The sequence below is a fragment of the Lathyrus oleraceus genome, chromosome 6 (assembly GCF_024323335.1).
Source record: "Lathyrus oleraceus cultivar Zhongwan6 chromosome 6, CAAS_Psat_ZW6_1.0, whole genome shotgun sequence".
In the NCBI taxonomy this organism is placed as follows: Eukaryota; Viridiplantae; Streptophyta; class Magnoliopsida; order Fabales; family Fabaceae; genus Lathyrus; species Lathyrus oleraceus.
The window spans coordinates 252,747,443-252,756,084 of record NC_066584.1 but is presented as its reverse complement, the minus strand read 5'-3'; positions in this window follow the sequence as shown (position 1 = coordinate 252,756,084).

Here is an 8,642-nt window from a genome sequence, read left to right as displayed (position 1 = left end):
ATTGTAGGTTAGAATATCTAACTGTACTCTGATGTCTTGACTGATGTCATGACACACTTGAGTAGTTACTGCAGGATTAGCTAATACAAGATTTATTGAATGTCAAACTGGAGACTGTGACATTCATCCCTGTCAGCAGCTACTGAGGAATAGAACAGTTGGTGTTCTGTTAGAGCTCAGTATTCATTTGCAGTCTGGTTATCAAGGAAGAACCAGACCTGGCATAAGACCTACTGTGTGAATGTCAAACTGGATGTTATGACATTCATCATGGACAGTATATACTGAAAAATAGACAGAGTGGTATTCTGCTACACTTCAGTATGTCTCTTAGTTTGTTCTTCAAGAGGATAACAGAACTAACTTAAGGCCAAATGTGTAAATGTCAAATTGGATACTTTGACATTTATTAATGTAAGCTGTTACTGTAGTATGGTCTTTTTGGTCATGTACAGGTCAGCAAAATTGTACAGTCTGTTTTCTGGAAAAACAGACTCAGCATATGATCCTTGATGTCAAGCTGAATGTCGTGACATTCATTCCTGACAGCATATGCTAAATTGTAAGTTGTTCAGTTTTTTGTTTCAGCTTTTCTTGGGCTATTCTTCAGGAAGTCAACAGCTTAGAGAAAAACCAGGAAATCAACAACCAAGTTACATTTAATGAACCTAACAAATAGCCTATTTGTTAGTAACCTAAATGTTGAATTTATGGGAACTCGTGTGACCTTAAATTCAAGAGAATACAGGTGTAAAAGCCCAGGTGCTGCAATATAAAAAGGAAGGCGTTCCTTCATTCAGTTTCGGGGATTTTGAGGCGTGAAGATTTTGTGTGTCCATCATACTTCACTGCTGTATTTTTGTGAGTCTTGTATTAGACGTATCTTGTAAGCCAAGCCATTATCAAGTAGATGATTGCTGTGGCATAGGGTGTTCATTGAGTTGTAAGTGTTGTGTCGCTCTAAGCTTTTAAGCGTGAGTGCTGTGTATCTTGATTAAAGCTGTGAAGCACAATCAAGAGTTGTTTGAAGTGTGACTTCAACGTGTCTTTAATATTGATTAAAGGTAGTAATCACTGAGGTGATTGAGGGGGAGTGAGTAGGAACTCTGATCTTAGTGTAAGATTGAAATTGCATTGGGTAGGGATTAAGTGATAAGTTGTAAACGGGTGAGTTTAGCTTTGAATTGATACTACTAATAGTGGATTTCCTCCCTAGCTTGGTAGCCCTTAGATGCAGGTCATGTTGGACTGAACTGGGTAAACAATTACTTGTGTTATTTACTGCACTTACGTTTAAGTTCTGCATAATCCCTGTCTGTGCAGAATTGGATGTCATAACAACCCGTGTGACATCCAAAGTCTGATAACTAGAATTTCAATTGGCATCAGAGCAGGCACCCTGCCTGTGATTTTCTGGGTGAGATCTAGGGAAGTTACTTTCTAGTACCATTGACAAGGATATAGGACACTCAAATAGACCACCCATGTTGGATGGCTCTAATTATGATGACTGGAAGCCTCGTATGATAGCCTTCTTAAGGTCTCTAGATAGCAAAGTCTGGAGAGCTGTCAACAAAGGATGGGAACATCCAATGAGGACAGGTGAAGATGGAGTCAGTGTGCAGATTCCTGAAGAAGAGTGGGACAAGGAGCAAGAGGCATTAGCTCTTGGAAATTCCAAGGCCTTAAATGCATTGTTCAATGGAATCAGTAAGAACATCTTCAGGCTGGTGCACCACTGTGAACTAGCTAAGGAAGTTTGGGATACCCTCAAGGTAACTCATGAAGGTACTTCCAAGGTGAAGATGTCCAAACTTCAGATGCTGACCACCAAGTTTGAAAATCTGAGGATGAAAGAAGATGAGACTATTCATGACTTTCACATGAATATTCTTGAAATTGCAAACACCTCTGGTGGACTAGGTGAGAAAATGGCTGAAGAGAAACTTGTAAGAAAGATTCTCAGGTCCTTGCCTAAGAGATTTGCTATGAAGGTCACAGCCATAGAGGAGGCGCAGGACATTTGCAATATGAAGGTAGATGAGCTCATTGGTTCTCTCCAAACCTTTGAAATGGGCTTGTGTGAGAATACTGAAAAGAAGAACAAAAGCGTAGCTTTTGTATCTAATGCTGAAGAAGAGTCAGAAGCAGGATATACTGAAGGTGATGACAGTATATCAGAAGCCTTAGCCATGCTTGGGAGGCAGTTCAACAAGCTCATACAGAAATTTGATCAACAGGGTAGACCTAATGTCAAGAACATCTAGTCTGACATAAGGAAAAGATCAACTTCTGAAGAAAAGTTCAACCAAGGCAAGGGAATCCAGTGCCATGGGTGTGAAGGATATGGTCATATTAAGGCTGACTGCCCTACCTTCCTCATGAGGCAAAGGAAAGGGCTATCTGTCACCTGGTCAGAAGAAGACACTGAGAGTGAATCTGAAGGAGAATCTGCCAAACATGTCACTGCTCTGACCAGTGTCTGTACCTCAGAAGATAACTCAAGTGGAGATGAGCTCACCTTGGATGAACTTGCTGCCTCATATAAAGAACTATGTGTTAAAAGTGCAGAAGTGTGTATCCAAGGAGAAAAGCATAAGAAACTCATCAAAGAGCTAGAAGCTGAGAAACTAGAGCAGCTGAAAGTCATAGAAGGCCTGAAGGGGGAGATCTCCTTGTTGACCTCTAAGCAAGACCAAATGACCAAATCCATCAAAATGTTGAATAAGGGATCTGACACCTTGGAAGAGATCCTGAAGATAGGACAGAAGTCTGGAACCACTTCTGGTTTAGGCCTTGGGAAAAGATCATCAGCTGAACGCACACGCGCAAAGGCTAAAGTTCAGAAATCCAAAGGGAAGTCACATACAATGTCTCAACATCGAGGAACCAGAATGAGCAATCATCAGAAGAAGAAATTCAAGAGATGAAGATGTCATTACTGTGGTAGATTCGGTCACATAAAACCCTTCTGCTATAGGCTGCATGGTTACCCAAACCAGACCCCACAAGGTAGGCCTAAGAAGAAGGTGTCTACGCATAATGTCCCCATTAAGAAACAAACATGGGCGGCTAAGCAGACACCTCAGGTCAATCCTAAGCAGCAGGCACCTAAGCTTCGCTTCTCTCCTGAGAGTCAACAGTGTGTTGCTAACCTTGCTCACACATCTTCAAGGGCACATATCAGACAAGACTGGTACCTTGATAGTGGCTGCTCAAGGCATATGACTGGGATGAGCAACCTAGTAGTGAATCTACATCCTCCTACCACCAAGTTTGTAACATTTGGTGATGGAACTAAAAGAGAAGTCAAGGGTGTTGGCAAGCTGGACTGTCCTGAAGCTCCAAAATTGAGTGGTGTATTGTTAGTAAAAGGACTAACTGTGAACCTCATAAGCATGAGCCAGCTATGTGACCAAGGATGCAAGGTGGAATTTACCAAGGGAGGATGTGTGGTGTTGAATGGGTGCAATCAAGAAGTGATGAGAGGAGACAGATCCAGAGATAATTGCTATCTATGGAAATCTAAAGACTCTCTCAACTTTCCCAAGTGTCCTTTAGCCAAGGGAGATCAGGAAGGGAAGCTGGGACTTGGAAGACTTGATCACCTTCAGGTACAAGGAATGAAGAAAAGCAGTTCCAAGAGAACTGTGAGAAGAGTCTCATATCTGTCTTTAGATAAAAAGACAGACTGTGGAAAATGTCTGATTGAAAGTAATGAGCCATTGGCACCTATTGGTCATCATACAAAGGATATGACAGCAAGGGATAGACAGAGGTGTGTATTATTTTCGTCTGCAGAATCTCAACACCTAGCGTGTGGTGGCAGGTCGTCAACCCTAGTATGGAGGAACCTGATGCAGACAGAGTACAATGTCACCCGTAATGTCATGACATTGTACGCTGCTAAGTGTGACAATAGTAAGGACAAAGAGGGAATGCGTACGTCCGAAAATTTATAGCAACTAATGAAGTTAGTTAGCTACTGTTTAGTAAGTCAAATTATTAAACAACAAATAGTGAGCTCTGAGTGGTCAAAAGCTAATAGACCTTACTCTTGCATAAAGCGTTTCACATTCCGTCGCTTCAAACACCATTCATGCATATCCTCGTCCAAAGAAACGGTTCAACTTCCCTCTGAGATATTCAGCATGGCACAACAATCCGATACCACCCCCTTCACTACCGTGTCCGATTCTCACAGCACGGAGTTTGGCAACCCCAACCGGGAGGAAGTTAGTGTCAACGCTGCAACGTCGCCCCATGCAAGAAGACCAAAAGAAACGGTCTCCAGAATCTCCTCTGCTATCGCTCTGGACAACCCTTCCAAGGAAGGATCGAGGTATGTGCACAATGCCATTGCCTCTATGGTCACTAAGATTCTGTCCGGTGATCGGAATGTTCCTGGGGTTTCCGTTCCCTTGAACACTATCGTTCCCGATGATGTTGCATGTCTTGAAACCGCAGTAGTGTTAAGGGAGAGTGTGTCTGGATTACCTGAAGAGGGTCCTAAGAATGATAAACATGTAAGCAAGGTGAGAGGTGAGAAGGTAAGTGTCCCTCAAGATGTTGAGGCCAACCCTAGAGCTGACACAGTCAACCTGGATGAGTTCTCTGATAACGAACTGTTGGCCTCGGTTATCCCTAGCATAGCCAAGAGGGTCAGAACTAGGAGAGGGAAAAAGACAGTGATGCAAAGGTCTCCAACCAAGGAAGTTGATGAGACAACTCCTCACAAGCAAACAGGGACAGAAAGTGCACGCAAAAGGAAAGGTCATGGACCTGCCAAATCTTGGAGCAAAGAGGTGCCCAAGAAGTTGAAGACCAAGGCTGTGGTGGTGGAGTCTGAATCTGATGTCCCATGTGATGTCACAACATCCATGTCCAGGAAGAAGCCGTCTTCTAGCAAGTTGGCTGCTAGTGTCCCAGAAGTTCCCATTGACAATGTGTCCTTCCACTTTGCCTCCAGTGTTAACCGGTGGAAGTATGTCTACCACAAAAGGCTGGCCTTGGAGAGAGAACTGGCTCAGAGTGCATTGGAATGCAAGGAGATTGTGGATCTCATCAAAGAGGCAGGGTTGATGAGAACTGTGACTCAACTCCCTAAATGCTATGAGACCTTAGTGAAGGAGTTCATTGTAAATCTATCCGAGGAGTGTGCTGATGGGAAATCCAGAGAATTCAGAAAGGTCTATGTGCGTGGCAAGTGTGTGACCTTTTCCCCCTCAGTAATAAATATGTATTTGGGAAGAGCAGATGAAGAGCAACCAGAGCTTGAAGTGACTGACAATACAATCTGTCAAGTCATCACAGCAAAGCAAGTCCGGAAATGGCCTCTCAAAGGGAAGCTGGTGGCCAGTCAACTAAGTGTAAAGTATGCAATGTTACACAAAGTTGGAGCAGCAAACTGGGTACCCACAAATCACAAGTCAACTGTGTCTGTGATGTTAGGAAAGTTCATCTATGCAGTGGGAACCAAGGCAAAGGTGGACTATGGTATGTACATCTTTGATCAGACAATGAAACATGCTGGGAGTTTTAGTGTGAAGGGACCTATTGCCTTTCCATCTCTCATATGTGGGATTGTGCTGAATCAATTTCCACACATCCTGATGGATAATGACTTTGTGAAAAGAAGAGAGAGTCCTTTGGCCTTCAGCTACAAATTGTTCCTGGGCAAGCATGTCCCTGATATTGTCTTGACATCGGGAGAAACATCCAAAGCTGGCAACCAACCAGACAAAGCTGCTGTTATTATAGTTCTCAGAGAGACCTGCAAAAAGCTGGAGACCAGAAAGCATGCCTTGGAAAAGCTCATCTTGCAATTGGAGACTTCTGCTGAGGACACGGATGGAACTGATAGGCAAAGTTCTGAGGATGAGGAGGAGGCCAGCTCTGAAGAGGAGGCTGATGATTAGGCTGAGGATTAAGTACTTGTCTTTGTGTGTTTTCTGTCATTTGTGTAATTCTACTTACTATTTGTGGATCTGTAATTTAAAGTGTTGCTTTGGCAACATTTTTGGACAAAAAGGGGGAGTGATAACTGATACCCCAGGACAACAAAAGTTTACTTTGTTAAACTTTGTTAAAACATGTTCTCATTCATGACAGATTGAAGTTTTCCTCTACTGCGGCTGATGTGTGATGAAGTGTGTATTTAGCTTCTGTTTGGATGCTGCTGTGTGTGAAGTTTTTATTTAACTCCTCCCCTGCAGCTGCTGTGTGTTGAAGTTTAGATTTTAGATTTAACTTCTGTATGTGTGCTGCTTTGTGAAGTTTTTATTTAACTTCCATATGTGTGAGTGTGTTGCCACTCTGAGTGTATTAGCTAGGTTTATTTCCTGCTAGTTGTGTGATTCCGCTGCTATGAACTCTGTTATGGGGATCAAAGTGTTTTAGCCAAAAATTTGCAAAAGGGGGAGTTTGTAGGTGTTTAATTGGCTGCATTATATGGTAAAACACTAGCTGGATTCTAATGTCTTGACTGATGTCATGACATGGTGTGGATGTGTGACTGCATTGTAGGTTAGAATATCTAACTGTACTCTGATGGCTTGACTAATGTCATGACACACTTGAGTAGTTACTGCAGGATTAGCTAATACATGATTTATTGAATGTCAAACTGGAGACTGTGACATTCATCCCTGTCAGCAGCTACTGAGGAATAGAACAGTTGGTGTTCTGTTAGACCTCAGTATTCATTTGCAGTCTGGTTATCAAGGAAGAACCAGACCTGGCATAAGGCCTACTGTGTGAATTTCAAACTGGATGTTATGACATTCATCATGGACAGTATATACTGAAAAATAGACAGGGTGGTATTCTGCTACACTTCAGTATGTCTCTTAGTTTGTTCTTCAAGAGGATAACAAAACTAACTTAAGGCCAAATGTGTAAATGTCAAATTGGATACTTTGACATTTATTAATGTAAGTTGTTACTGTAGTATGGTCTTTTTGGTCATGTAAAGGTCAGCAAAATTGTACAGTCTGTTTTCTGGAAAAATAGACTCAGCATATGATCCTTGATGTCAAGCTGAATGTCGTGACATTCATTCCTGACAGCATATGCTAAATTGTAGGTTGTTCAGTTTTCTGTTTCAGCTTTTCTTGGGCTATTCTTCAGGAAGTCAACAGCTTAGAGAAAAACCAGGAAATCAACAACCAAGTTACATTTAATGAACCTAACAAATAGCCTATTTGTTAGTAACCTAAATGTTGAATTTATGGGAACTCGTGTGACCTTAAATTCAAGAGAATACAGGTGCAAAAGCCCAGGTGCTGCAATATAAAAAGGAAGGCGTTCCTTCATTCAGTTTCGGGGATTTTGAGGCGTGAAGATTTTGTGTGTCCATCATACTTCACTGCTGTATTTTTGTGAGTCTTGTATTAGACGTATCTTGTAAGCCAAGCCATTATCAAGTAGATGATTGTTGTGGCATAGGTTGTTCATTGAGTTGTAAGTGTTGTGTCGCTCAAAGCTTTTAAACGTGAGTGCTGTGTATCTTGATTAAAGCTGTGAAGCACAATCAAGAGTTGTTTGAAGTGTGACTTCAACGTGTCTTTAATATTGATTAAAGGTAGTAATCACTGAGGTGATTGAGGGGGAGTGAGTAGGAACTCTGATCTTAGTGTAAGATTGAAATTGCATTGGGTAGGGATTAAGTGATAAGTTGTAAACGGGTGAGTTTAGCTTTGAATTGATACTATTAATAGTGGATTTCCTCCCTGGCTTGGTAGCCCCCATATGTAAGTCATGTTGGAATGAACTGGGTAAACAATTACTTGTGTTATTTACTGCACTTACGTTTAAGTTCTGCATAATCCCTGTCTGTGCAGAATTGGATGTCATAACAACCCGTGTGACATCCAAAGTCTGATAACTAGAATTTCACAAACATAGGCATGTGAGTAATGGTTGGAAAGGTCTTGACATAAGGAACAAAAGCAATGTTGAACAAAAATCCATTTGGAGTTTGGAAAATTGTGAAAACTGGCTATGAAGTTCAAGGTACAAAACATGTATTTGAAAAATTTGCCAAAAAGGACCAACTTCAAGCCCTTCTTTTTTAATGATAAAAGTCTCAAATGATAAAACCTTCAACATCAAAGTTGTAGATATTTTCAATAAACTCAATTTGGAATTAAAGTTTGCATCATTTAGATTTTTAATGAGAAAGTTATGGGCAATTGAAGTTGGATTTTTTCAAGATTCAATGGCTTTGGTCCAAAGTGACCTATAATGTTTTGTATTATCACATGTGTTTCTTTTAGGATTATGAAATTTTGTCCAACATAACATTTGAATTAGACATCTTAAACTTTCCAATGCACTTGGTCTCACCTCAAAATCATAAAAAATGAAGGAGTTAGGTGCTTGGGAAGTTGGCCTAAAATTAGGGTTTCAGTCAAAATGACCTATCATGTTTTGAAATGAATGATGACCTTCCAAGTTTCAAATGAATTTTTTGATGAACATGAAAGTTGTTCATATTGTTCTTAATAACATTTTGGCTCTTGGGGTCATCTTCATTTGACAAACACATCAAAAGTTAGGTCTCAGTGGATTTCAAAATAGTTAGATGATTTGACTGATCAACTTCTCAAGTCCAAACTTCAAAACTTGATGGATGAATGATT